The sequence below is a fragment of the Benincasa hispida genome, chromosome 5 (assembly GCF_009727055.1).
Source record: "Benincasa hispida cultivar B227 chromosome 5, ASM972705v1, whole genome shotgun sequence".
NCBI lineage: Eukaryota > Viridiplantae > Streptophyta > Magnoliopsida > Cucurbitales > Cucurbitaceae > Benincasa > Benincasa hispida.
In genome coordinates, this window is record NC_052353.1 from 44402714 (window position 1) to 44417693 (window position 14980).

At 33.2% G+C, this 14980-nt stretch overlaps 1 long non-coding RNA gene across 1 annotated transcript; it reads left to right on the forward strand.

The window, feature by feature from the left end:
- The first annotated feature begins 4393 nt into the window (after window positions 1-4393).
- LOC120077635 lies at window positions 4394-5684 on the forward strand. The gene is made up of 3 exons (XR_005481798.1): window positions 4394-4403; window positions 4729-4867; window positions 5512-5684. It is a non-coding gene; the product is annotated as an uncharacterized LOC120077635 (long non-coding RNA).
- Window positions 5685-14980: the final 9296 nt, after the last annotated feature.

Below are 14980 nucleotides of genomic sequence, written 5' to 3' on the forward strand. Positions count from 1 at the left end.
GGAGGCCAAGAGAGGCTTTGAGTTCTCTTTTTGCTCTATGTTTTGAGTATCGTAGGTTAGATTTACTTTTCTGGATTATGGATTTGTATTGGATTGTATCCATTGGTTTGTCTATGAATCAATGAGGTAATTTTTTTTAGTTCTTGGACTAAGTGTTCTTTGTAATTTAATCAATGAGGTATTTTTTGTTAGTTCTTGGACTAAGTGTTCTTTGTAATTTAATGAGTTATATGTTCAATTTTGTGCTTCAATTAAGAATTCTGTTTTTCTTTAATCTCCCCTAATTTAGATTTTCTTTTATGTATTGGATTGACAACCCTATCGTAATTGCATGTCTTTGCTAGTTAAATTCAGGCTCGCATGTATCTTGTAATCATCCATGCTTTGAATTTACCCATGTAGCACAGATCAGATGAGCACGCTTAGGTGTATAGGCTGACCTTGAATTGTTGCATTGTACATTAGTCTATATTTAAAGAATACATTTATTATTTGAACATAGCTTTCCTGACAATTAGTCAACATAGTCGAATACTTGATTTTCATGCACGTGTTTCTAGTTTTTTATGGTTGCCAAGGACCCAATTGCATCTAGGAGCATGTAGGCTAGATAGAGCACGGTCTTTCCAGCCTTAACTGCGGATTAGGATGCTTGATTTGGTTTGGATTAATTGATTTTCAGCCTTTGTAAAGATTGATTAGTTCTTATCAAATTAAGTAGCTATGCATGCGTAATTCAAATATTAATTATTTAGTATATAACAATGACTTAATTTACATCGAATGGCCACTTGATCTGAGAACTAAACGAGTCCCATATCATTCCATATATCCCATGCAATTTACTTTTTTTGCATCTTCCTAAATCAAAACCAAAATTCCATTTTTACTATGTTTCCAGCAGTCAAATCTAACACGAAACAAATTAATTATTCGCTTTCCTGTAATTCGACCCTGCACTTACCACTATTGCTACGTTTCTGTAATGATAGGAATGGTTCGGTAATTTACAAATTTTTTTTTAACTAGACTCTAGGCTTATCAACAATGTAGGCTTTCAGGGCTCTGGCAATGAGAGAGAGAGAGAGAGAAACTTACATGCAACAGTGGGTGGCCATTAGGCGTTGGAAAAGGCAGTGCCACGAGCGGAACTCAGAAGAGATGGAGGGAGAGAAGATCGAGAGAGGTAGAGAGATGGAGGAAGAGGAGATTGAGAAGAGATGGAGGGAGAGGAGATCGATTGACAATTCGATAGAGATGGAGAGATGAAGGAACAGGAGGCGGACTGAGATGAGAGATCATCAAAGTTCAACTAAGAGACCTATATTTATATATATATATATATATATATATATATAAAACAATTTTGTTCAGTTTCATATGCAGTTTTTGAAATTGAAACCGAATCGACTCTTTTTACATTGATTTTGGAATTTCATCGAACCACATCCAACCACATTTTTTGGTTTTTATCGTTATTTTGGTTCAGTTCGGTTCGATTTTGAAAATTGGTTTGTTTTATGCGGTTTCATTGTCCACCCCTAGTAATTGGACTGTTTTTTATCACGTTTACTTGAATCTATCACATTTATTGTTACTGTTTAGAGTTGAACGGTAATGATAATGATAACAGTAAATTTGACAGATTCATATGTCTCATATTGTAATAATAAGAATAATGGTAACGGTAACGATATTGGCTTGCGGATCCTACATAATTTTGAATAGCAATTAGATTATCACCCTTCGCGTCTTAATTGGATTTCATTTTTCCATTACAAACTTTGAAGTGGGCACCACATTTTGTGACAATTATGGAACATAGGGAAACAATAACAATCTTAATCAAATAAGACCCACTTTCAAATTACAATTGATTTATTACATTTCCAGTGGGGTAAACATAGCCTAAAAGAATAGGATATGTTCCAATACGAATCACTTATTTTATTCCTTTAATATAATTTAGTATAGTCTAATATGGTTATTTGTTGGAAACCGATCATGTGGCTTCGAGGTAAATAGTACAAATTTTATGCCGGCTGAGCTTTGTTCATTTTTGAAGTGTAATAGCTTGAACTAATTCTAGTATCATTTAAAATGTTGTATGCTTTGATTTAAAGTAGTCGATTATGATAACAAATATTTGGACCAGACTTCTTCAGTTTAACTTAATTAATTGGGATTTACCTATGCCCTGCAACTTATTTTTATGTTTAGAAGGAACAATCAAACCATCAACTTTTCGGGATCACAAATGATGCCTTCTATTAAATAAATATGAAGTTCCATATGAAAATCAATTGGTATGAGAAGATTGGTAACCCTCGTTCTAATAATATATTTTTTTTAGATCGAATGTCCATTTGGACTGTTTCATGAGCTATGATACAATATTAGATAAAAACAATTCTATCTCAAAACTAATTAATAATGATAGAAGTAACGTATATGTATTTTATAAAACCGTGAAGTCTCTTCATCTTATTAATGTGGAATCTTCCACGACTTTATCTACTGTGATACGGTCAGATTGACAACATATGTGCTACAATTGCTAACCACATAAACATTTTACAATGCTAAATATGTTCCACAAGTGTGTTGGATTTTAGTGTTCCTTGGAGTTGGAATAGACTAAATTCAAGTGTGGCAAAGGTTATTCTGCCATATGCTTTGAGCTCAAGTTGGAGCTAGCAGTAAAACAATGGAAGGACAACCATAGCTTTTATGATCCTTTATTCCTTTGTTTCCCCCAAGCTACACCTATATATTATTCCAATAGATATTTAGGGTAACCTATTGCTCCTGAAAGTTTGGTCCTTTTATTTTCTGGGCATATATATTCTTTTATTCTTCTACTAAATTAAATGTTTATATTCTTGTCACTTTAGCTCATTTAAATGTTTATGAGAAGTTCTGATATCTGGAGAGTTCTGATCGAGTATGTTCAAACATTGAGATGATATACGATACATGGAAGGAAAATGACGGTGAGATACAAAACAAGTTCCGAAAATAGGCCCATAAACAATTAAAATATAGGATAATAGGTCTCCAAACATTGAGATGATATAGAATGTGGGGATATACCATCTCATGTTGGGCCCCCAAACATTCCCAAGAGTTTTTTAAATTCATATTATGAAGTATATCATTTTGGTTGATACTCTCATTTTTATTTTTCTATTATTTTTCATAAAATTATAGAATAAACTAAACAACAACATATTCATATAGCATGTTAATTTTATGAGTTTAAAGTTGTTAGTCCGAATTTCTAGAAAATAGTTTTTTTTTTAAAAAAAAAATCATTTTTATTTAAACACTTTTAATATACACTAATTAAAATATATTTGAAAATTTATTTTGAGTGGTTGTCAAACAATCAAATTTCTTCCCAAAATGATTTATTTTTTAAATTAAACACTTAAAAATATATTCCAAACACACTTTAAGTTTCATGTTTTTCTTCAAAATGTCAAATAATTAATTATTTCTTAAAAACAAAAGTTAAATCATAAGTATATATGCCTATATTTTGAGGTTTGTGTCTATTTGATTTTGGAATATTTTAAATATCTAATAGATCCATACCCTTTAAATTTTGTATCTACTAATATCCATAAACTTTAAAATTATCTAATAGGTATTCCTCAAGACATATTTGAAATATTTAAAAATTAATTTATCTATTAAATATAAATTGAAAATTTATATCTAATGTAATTCTTGTCCTTCAACTTTGTGTCCAGTAAATTCATGAATTTCAGAATAAATATCGAATAGGATAAGAGTCTATGACAAATAATATTTGAAAATTTTAATGATCTTTCGACAAAAAATTGAAAGTTCAAACATCTCTTAAACACAAACGCTTCAAAGAGGAGAAACAAAAACTCCCATAAGAGATTCTGATTCTCTCTCCATCCCCAATTGTTATGTGTCTTTTGTTATAAAACTAAATTTTGTGGTTTCAAAGGACACAAATCATTAAAATTCTCTAGCAAATGGCAAAAGATATTCTCAGCCTTTCCTGCCTATAAAAAGAGCACCCACAGCCTGGTCTTTGGCTCATACATTTAATTCTTTTCACCTTGCAAAATAGACTTTTGAGCTTCCTTTTTATTTTGTCAATGGCTTCCATGACTGCTCATGGACCAAGCACTTCATGGACTACAAAGCAAAACAAAGCCTTTGAGAAAGCTTTGGCTGTTTATGATAAAGACACACCTGAGAGATGGGTGAATGTTGCAAAAGCCATTGGTGGAAAAACTGAAGAAGAAGTGAAGAGGCATTATCAACTTCTTGTGGAGGATGTTAAGCATATTGAGTCTGGTGAAATTCCTTTTCCTTATCGAAGCTCTACTAGATCGAGTCCTTGACCGTAGATGAAATGCGAGGTAATATAATGTTGAATCACTACTGAACTTAAAATATTTTTCTTTTCGAAGATGAATTGAATCCGGAAGTTTAAGTTGATAGGTTACAATAAATTTACCATTTAATCAATACAATATTGATGAACAAAAAATGTAAAGTAATAGGAAATCGACACACAAATTTAAGTGGTTTACTAATAGTGTGTTAGTTACATCCATGGATAAAGGGATAACAGTTTTTAATTAGAGATAATAATTCAAATATCAGATTCAAGACATTCCAACATTTTTATATTTGTGGAGTTTTAATATAAATTTTTAGTAAGTTGAGCATATTGCATGGTAGGGATGCTAAGAAGGTGTCAATCTAGTTGAGATATTTCGATGTACCTACTGATCTACTTCGGTCCCCTCGTATCTTTCTCTGAAAGAAAAGTAGGTTGAGCATATTATTGCATATCCAAGCTCAAGATGACTGAGAAGAGGTAATATGTTTAGAAGTGATCGACTTTGGAATAATAAAGCCTAAGATTTCATTAAATTTAGGTTTGGGTTCAAAATTATTTTTCAAATGCTTAAAAAATGAAATATTTCATAATCACTTTTTGTATGATATTATGATTTGAAATCCTCTCTTTCTATTTCCTTCACCTAAAACATTCTCAATTTTGAGATGTAAAAAGTTAGAACTTAGTAGATGTGATTTAAACATTAAAATTTGTTCTTACGATTTGATAAAACCCTCCTAAATAGTAATTATATCAGACTCTTCATGAGAGTTTTATGGAGCGCTCTAATTTCTTCCTAATAAAAGGACCAGATTTGTCATTTAACTGAGATTATTCATGGGCTTGTAAACTAATGGGTTGCAAGTTTCGACAATAACTCATCCAATTGTGAACTTTTCAAAATAAAGCACAATTTTTTTTGTCTTGTGGTTTTTGAAATTAAAGCAGAAGTAAAAACCCTCAGAATTTGGCTCTTCAAATCCAACAAAAACTGCATTTTTTATATAGCGGAATAATATCATATCAAATCAAGCATCTTATTCTACATATATATTTATCATTAAAAATTCATTAAGTTTGACTTTAACATAATATTTCTCTTTTTCCTTTGTTTTTCTCAGGATGGAGAAACATGAAATTGGAATGAGCCAGCTCCTGCAGTGCTTGAAGAATAAATTTAAAATAAAAAAAGAAAGAACCATTTTGTTTTTTGCTTTTTTGTGTCCATTTTAAATGTAATTGAAATTTTTCAATGGAATATAATAAAATATTATTGCTTTTCTGTTTCGTTTTAGAACCATCCATCTTCAATTTTTTTTTTTCTCATTACTAATGTTATTTAACATGTGCTTGTCAGTTGCTATTCTTGTGTTAAAAGCTGTAGAGTTGTGATTTTTTTTTAAAAAAAAAAAGAAAAGAAAAATTCATTTGTGTGTAAGAGTGGACTATAAGTGATGTTTTTTACTAAATAGTCATAGATCAACCACGATAGTAGTAGATATCGAAATGAACATACATAGCTCAAGTCGTATAGTACTTGTATTGTGAATCTGGAAGTCACAGGTTTGATTTCCCAACCCCACCTATTGTAAAAAAAAAAAAAACACTCATACTAGTAGATAAGTATTCCAATTCCTATAGTAGATGTGTTAATATTATAGTCCAATTTTTTCAAATCAATAAATAAATTAATAAGTTTGGGGGAGAGATTTTTGTTGAAAATTTCAATTGCAGTTAGTGGTAAATGTCAAAGTGAGCCTAACTCAACACACATATGAATATGTTAATAACAAAGTGGTCTCTAGTTCGAATCTCCCTACCTCTTTTTTCTAAATGTGGTGTATTATCTTTTATGAATTGAAGGACTTCGAGTCATTAGTGACCTAGTGAGTCTTCGGTCTATATAAAACTTCTCCGACTTGAATGTTGCTAGATTAGGTAAGATGAAGCATACACACACAAATATATGGAGCTTTAGAGGATAAACGAGTTGATTGAATAATATTGCATAATATATATAACACCCCGAGTTTTACACGAGTTTAATTTATGAAAGCTTTGAGTTATTGGATTTTTATCATTTTCTTTTATTGGGTAATTGCAATTGATAGAATTTTTAGGAATAATAACCAAGTGTATAACATTGTTTTAAAAAATTGCTATTATAGCAAAGTCTATTAGTGATAGACTTCTATCGTTGATAGACTCTTACCACCGATATGGTCCATCACTGATAGAGTCTTACAAACAATATCATCTATTGCTGATAGACTATCTAAATTCTACCATATTTCTAACTTTTTTACGTTAGGTTATATCTAATACCTTAGGTCTGATTACTGTATTTGCAACTGCCTCTAATTTATTGCGATTCCATTTTTTTTTTTTTGGTTGTTGTGTAGGTATGAATGGAAGGAAAATATCAATTTTTGGATACGTTGGAAGTCGCGTGGGATGCTTTTCGGGTTGAAGTTGGGCTAAAGAGTCTAAATGGTGACAATCAGGTCCAAAATAATACTATATGTAACACAAGGATAAAATATTCAAATATAGCACAAAAATAGGTCCAAAAATTAGGAAAGACTAAAAAGCCCAATGATTTTCGCTCACTGGTATTTCGTGCGGCTATCAATGATAGTTTTTATCAGCGACTATCATTGGTAGCTTCTATCAATGGTTATCATTAATAGGGTCTTTCAATAGCTATCACTGATAGAATTTTATCGATTGAAATCAACTTTGAAATATTAACACTGAAGAATATCAATAACTATTATTGATAACCTTCTATAATTGGTTATCAATTTTGAAAGTAAATCATCAACTTTGAAAGATTAAGCTATATCAGGGATGAAAAACTATATCTACCTACGTTATGTCACTGATATCACCAATATCATTGTATTTTAAATGCTAAAATTTCAACATACAGATTTTCGTATTTTAAAAAGAGCTTTAGTGAATTCTTTTCTAACATCTAAAGACAAGAGTGATAGTCGGTGAATCCTTCAATTAATGGTAGAGTCCTTAAGTGGCTAATATAAAGTATCTCAATAGCTATCATCTAACAATTTCTATTATTATATATGTTATAATAGTAGAAGTTTATTAGTGATGAATACTAATAGATTGTATACTTTTAGACTTTTAGTTTAATATGGAGTATCTAATTACATTCTAGTTAAAATCATCCCAACTAACTCTTCTATACCAATGTTTATTATTTACTCGACCCAAAATGTTACCGAACAAATATTTACTTATGAATAACATTAGTTGACAAAAGTCTAAGAGTCCATAAACTTCTATACTTATTAGAGTAAGTTTAATTATTGATAGATACTTATCACCCATAGGCTATAATAATCTTAGTCCATCAATGATATATACATATGTTGATATCACTATTAGTGATAGAAATTAATTATTGATAGACTTCATACTTTTAAAGTCCTATAAAAAAAAACAAAAATAAATAAAATTCATGATATCGTTTGATATTGTTTCTGTATTTTTGGATAAACAGACTATTTAATAATCATTCTTGTTTCTTATTTATAAATTTAAAAAAAATCTAAGAAAAAGCAAAATATTGAGAAACTAATTAAAAGTAGTTTCTTTCAATTTCCGTTTCTATGTGGTATTTCTTTCAATTTCGTTTCTATGTGATATTACATATGTTGATATCACTATTAGTGATAGAAATTGATTATTGATAGACTTCATACTTTTAAAGTCGTATAAAAAATAAAAACAAACAAATAAATAAAAATCATGATATCGTTTCATATTGTTTCTAATATTTTTTTTTATAAAACAAACTTATTTAATAATCATTCTTGTTTTCTTTCAAATTTCGTTTCATATGGTATTTATATTTAACATTTCATTTCAATTATAAAAACTTGAAATAATTGATTCATTGGTATTGAGACACTTGTGAATATGATTCACTACTCTTCAAATCTTGGTTTTAAAATCCAACCCATTTTTCTTTTTTTTTTTTTTAATTACTTTTTAATTAAAAAGAGTGAGGAATTGGAAAAAGAGAGAATTGAGGAGACATGGGAAGAAGGTGCAAGTCCTCCTCTCTAATCAAGCTCTTTCTCTCTATTCTCCTTTCACTTTATAATTTCCTTTAGCCTCTTGCTACAGTCAGTCGTTGTGCCACTACCACCCCTATCGATGTTCGTTGTTGGTTGTCGCTCTAGATGAGTGTCTAACTAGAGATGTCCAAAAAATTTATGGGACGGATCCCAAGATGGGGAATTTCCGAATACACGGGGAATGAGGGAGAGAGTGGAGAATTTTTTTTTTTCGTTTGCAATTCGAGGCCAAGGATGGGGAATACATTCCCCGACCCCTCCCCATGTTCCCATCACGTCCCGACTTTTGTGTATAAATTATACATTTAAATATATGTATATTAATAATAATATTGTAGACTTTGTTAGGATAAAATTAAAGTTGGTTTTTTAAACACAAGAGGACACATCAACTCGGACCTTCCCTACCCCCAAATTCTAGAAATCAGAAAGAAAAGAGAAATGATTAAAATTTATAATTTTGCATTCAATACTTCAAAGAGGATTACATGGGATTTCAAAATTAATCAAAACGCATACAAAAAATAGATAGATGAACCAAAAAAATTACAAGTTAACACCCCCAACTACGATAATGGCACATCGTCCCTGTGTTCAGGTGTAAGGTCTTCATCCATGAATCATAGTGATTGACTAAGTGTGCCGACAGAGGGGGCAACACGAACATTCCCATCAGGATCTGGTTGATATATTGAGCTATGAAGTTAAACTGGTCCTGGCTTCACTGCATCCGTTGGCGCATGTAGTCCCTTAAAGCCATATTTTAGCGTTGCATTGTTACCAGCTGTAAGTGAAGAACTTCCATGGATGCGGCCAGGGGTCTAACTTGGGCTTAGATGAATTCTTTAAGTTCATCCATGTTGGCTTGACGTGTTGGAGGGGTAGTTGCGTTGGTTAGAATAGGTTGGTTGTCTTGCATTTTCCCAACTACGTCTTCCGTATGTTGGGCGTTGCTTGTACCTAACCTAGTTGGTTTATAAATGGTAGTAGGAAATACAGAGGTAGGAATTATTGGTGAGCTTAGAGGGGAAAAGCGAGGGCTATGAGTCTCACCAATTTGATCCACATGCATTACATCTTGATGCGTTAGATCAAGTAGGTCATCAACTGGTGATGGCAAATTCAAGGCAGGAAGAGACATGTTCATGTCTAATAAGTTGGTCTTTTCATGCTCCAACGCCAGCTCATGCTCATATTCTTGTTCTTCTATTGAGGCTTATTGTTGAGTTCATTATTAGAGACCTCGATGCTTCTCCTTTTTGCTGTGCATTTGGAAGATTGAGATCTTGTTGCCTTAGGCTTGGGAAACAAAGACAATTGGTTAGGCAAGCCACAAACCAAATGCCTGGTAAGTTTGATGTCCATGAGACCTTCAACTTCTTCAAAATCATCCCTAAAGAGATACCCATGCATTCACATAGGCATTGTGCCACTCATCAAGTTCGTTGAGTTGCAGCTTATGATTTTCTTCTGCATCATCCAAATTCATGTTCAACTTTTTTACTACCCGGAATACCCTGTGCTTTAACTCCAAAGGTAAATGACAGGCTTTACGAAATATCAAAGAGTAAAGTGACATAGCTATAGGCATTTTGTAGGCAGTCCTGTACGCCCAAAGAGCTTCATCGAGCTTTTGTGCCTAATCTTTCCTACATGCGTTGACAATATTTTCCAGTATGGACTTCAATAGATTGCTCAAGGATGTATGAAAAAATTTCCATCATGCACATTTGGAGTGTTCCCGGTGCATTCCACAACCCGAAGGGTATGCGTCAGAATGTAAATGTCCCAAAAGGGCATGTGAAAGTTGTTATCTCTTGGTCTTACGGAGCGATAAGGATTTCATTGTAAATAGAGTATTCATCTAGGAAGTAGTAAAAATCTTTACCAACCAGTAGGTCGAGCATTTGATCCATAAAAGAAGGGGAAAATGGACTTTCTTGGTCGATGCATTAAGCTTTCTATAGTTAATGCATATGCATCATCTCGTGACAGTTCTGGATGAGATGAATTCATTGTTGCTATTGACTATCATAGTAGTGCCTCATCTCTTGGGGATACATTGGACTGAGCTCACCTAGCTACTATCAGAAATGAGGTAGATCACCCTACGTCGAGCCATTTTATAATTTCCTTCTTTACCACTTCTTTCATGATAAGATTTAGCTTGCGTTGAGGTTTAATTGATCAAGTCTTCCCTTTTTCCAATTGAATCTTGTGCATATAATACTATGGGCTGATTCCTCAAATTTCAGCCAACGTCCAGCCAATTGAATGCATATGCTTCTTTAAAATCTGCAAAATAGAATGCTCATTAAACTTAGTAAGATTAGCTTAAATACTAACAAGTAAAGTATTATTAGTTCTAAGAAAAGCATTTTTTAAATGGTTGGGGAGAGATTTTAATTCGATCGTTGGTGGCTCTTCTAGGGAATGAGGCGTAAGTTTCATTTGTCGCTCATCGAAACTTAGTGGCTCAACTCTTCTCATATTCTCACTCAATGCATGGATCTCACAAACCTGGTCCATCTCTTCTTCTTCAGGCAGTTCAATTGAGTCGATAGGTTGACATTCCTCTACATCATCTATGAACCTTAATGCATGCAACCCATTAAAGTTAACTTCCTGGTTATCTACATGCATGGTGAAATTCCCTTTATGCACATCTATCAAAACTTTTCCAGTAGCATGGAACGGCCATCCAAGAATGATTGTAACATCCCGATCAGTATCATAGTGTAAGATGATGAAGTCCGTTGGAAATATAAGTTTGTTAACTTTTACCAAGACATCTTCAACCTTTCCTTTAGGATACGTGAAAGATCTATCAGTAAGCTGAAGCATTACAATACTAGGTTGAGCTTCACCAATTCTGAGTTTCTTAAAGATGGAGAAGGGCATCAGGTTAATACTTGCTCCAAGATCGCACAATGCATGCTCTACATCTATTCTTCCAATTGAACAAGGAACAGTAAAATTGCCTGGATCTTTCCACTTTTTAGGAATGGTGTTATTGATCAATGCATTACACTCATGCATTAGCACTACTGCTTCCAACTCACTGATCTTTTTTCTCTTTGTTAAAACATCCTTCAAGAATTTTACATACTTTGGCATTTGTTCTAACATTTATATGAGGAGGATGTTGATATGCAATTTCTTAAGGACTTCCAAGAAGTACTTGAATTGTTTTTCATCATTCATTTGTAGGCATTAGGGGAATGGTGCACTCAATTCCACCACTGGTGCCTCTATGTTAGCTTGATTGGTTGTGAATGACTTACAGAGCCAGGTGCTCTTTCTTATTGTTCTCTTTCAAATGCCATTGTTTTTATTCTATTCTTAGATGTTGAAGGATGATCGTCTTTTCATGGTTTTATCTTCTTCTCAACTAAAGGTCTATCGCTTTCACAATGTCACTGCATGATATTGCTCCTTCCAATTGTTACTTCCTGGGGCTTCATTGTTACTAGGCAATACTCCATGTAGTCGATTCTTCAACCTGCTTGAAATTTCCGCCACTTGCATCTCCAAGTTCTGGATTAATGACACCTGTCTCTACATTAAGGCATAATTCTCAGTTATGTACTCCTTTAATTGATTCTCAAGCGGAGATGTTGAACTCGATGCATGGCCTCATGTATTAAAGGTCTGATGTTGAGGTTGTTGTTGCTGCTGGAATCCAGGTGGCGGCCACTGCCTAGGCTACTGATGTGTTCCAGGATGTTGTTGCTCTTGTTGGTGGCCTTCCTAGGAAATAATTGGATGGTTTATCCATCCAAAGTTGTATGTATTTGAGAATGGGTTGTTTTTAATGAAACAGAATGACTATGGGTTCTACAGATAGTTATTGTAGGAGTGTGGCTCACCACAACCCACATAGCTAGCCATGGGCTGCATGAATGCATCCAGCTGATGCACATTTTGAGTATGTGCTGCATTTCCCATTGATAGATTTTGCAACAATTTTGTTATCATAGCCACCTGTGCAGATAGAGTGTTCATTGCGTTAGAGTCAATCACGTTCACATTCTAAGAACGCCTTCAACAATATGTTCTGGAATCATAAGTATCATCAACCAACTCCATGTTGTGCTTGGCAATACGGTCTAAAATTTCTTTAGCTTCATTGTATGATTTGTCCATTATGCCGCCAACTGCAGCTACATCTACTGCCATTTGGAAGTTCTATTCAACCCCCTATAGAAAGTCTCCATCTGAAAAGTCAAAGGTAATCCGTGGTTAGGACAATTCTTGACAAGTCCTTTGAATCTTTCCCATGTTGAGCTCAATGTCTCAAACTATCATTGTTCAAAGTTCATGTTCTCTCGACCCCTCCTTGTGTTGACTGTGGGAGGGAAGTATTTTTGCATGAACTTTTCCACCAACTTGTCCCATGTTGTTATCTCACCAGGGTTTGGAAAACTCGCCCACTATTTGGCATCATCACAAAGGGAGTACGGGAATAAGAACATCTGATAACTTTTGGTGTGATTCTAGGAATAAAAAATGAGTTACATGTTTCCAAGAAGCATTTCATATGGGCATGGGGATCCTCGCCACATGCACCTCCGAATTGTCTTGTTGTTTGCAACATTTGGAGCATTCTGATTTCATTTCAAATCATGTCCCATCAAGTGTACTCTCACATTGAACGCGTGCTCTTGTTTGCCATCAGGATTGGATTCAGGACAACAATTTCTAATTGCTGAGCTAAGTTCTAGTTCATCTAGTTGTCCGCCATCTATTGATATTGTGGTTGTTGTTGTCGCCTTAACATTGAATAACGATTAGATCGATTTCTTCATCTAAAGGTTCTTTCAACCTCGAGGTCGTATACATGTTCAAGAGTACCCTCCCTACTCATAAAATGTTTACAAGTTTAAGCTTGACTTGTAATAATTCTTTAGCTGAAAGTTTTCAACAAAAGAAACAAAAATGAAAATCTTGTTAGCTTTATTGCTAAAATCCCCAATAGCGACACCAAAAACTTGTTCGCCTCGTGATTTGAATCTAAAAATGCTATGGATGAGGTGAAGGATGGTAATAAATGAATAAGATGAATGGAGATGAAGGTGGATCACTTCTTTATAAGTAAGAAAAGTAGGCGATGTGTTGAAGTGGTTGAAAGCACACCTTTTGAAATGCGTACAAGCTTTCCTAAATCAACTCTAAGTATAAATCAAACATAGGTTTCCTAGTAAGTCTAGGGTCAAACACAGAGATTTTAAGACAATCTAACACAGTCCTTGTGTTTGCCTCAGTTGTAGAGTTTTTACATTAATGTAAGTGAGAAGTATTTACACTAACCTCAATAAACACTTACAAAAAGACAAGAGTTCAAGGGAAAAAGGGGGATTTATGGTTGAATGGCACTATGTGTTTGGGATATGCATTGATTCCGAGTATGATGAACATGTGAGTGTGAATGTGGTGAGAATGAAATAAAGATAATATGGTTGCATGCTTACAAACTAAATGTATGTGTATGCGTTATGATGAGATGCGAATGTGGTGAGAATAATTGATTAAGAGAACTTTCTCGAACTTAACTTCCAACAATTTCTCTTCTCCTGATCAACGATGGCGATGGATCTTTTCCTCCTATCTTTTTCTTAGAAAGTTAGAGCTTCTACTAACTATCTAAATTCTCTAAGTTCTCTAATGTTTTCCTTCTATCTTCTTTTGGCAGCAGACTTTCCTATTTATAGGCATTTCTTTAGCAACTTATGATGAGATTTGAATTAATTTACATACCCTGGTCAGCTACCTGCCATCTCTAAGTTTTTAAGACGTCACCAGTCCGATGCCCATACCTGTAAGTGGTGATTTGACATAAAGCGCGAGCCAATGTATCTCTTCTGTGTCAAACATCTCTGGACGTATGCCCTTGCATTAGCTTAGTCAACACTAATGAAAATTTTTGAATTCCTGCAATAAGATGCATTAGTGAAGAAGATTTAACAAGAAAGCTACTTTTATATGAGTTGATGATATGTAAGGAATTCTATGCGATTTTTCTTAGAATAAATGTATTTTTATCACTAAAAATCCTAATTGTTCCAACCTTTAACAGAGAATAACTTGTTTTTCTATAAGTTATCATTTATCTTCCCTTTTGTCACCCTTTAAATGCTTTCAGATGTACAAAGGGTGTCAAGTTGCAGATACCATATTTTGTGTGGCTTGTTTTTTACTTTCATATTTTTTTGTTGTATTTAGTCTTCCACTTTTTTCATTGTCTATTATTTTTCATAAAATAAATTAGAGGCAATTATATATATATAATATATATATATATTAAAATAATAAAGTTAGAATTTTAATTTGAAGTGATTTTTCAAAGTTTTTAATTAACAAAATATTGATTTTACCGAAGATCTCCTAATTTTTCTAATTTTCTCTCCTCACTTTCTCATATCTCAGCAAATTATTTTCCCTTCTTTCCTATTTTTCTTTCAACATTCTTATTTTTTCTTAAAAT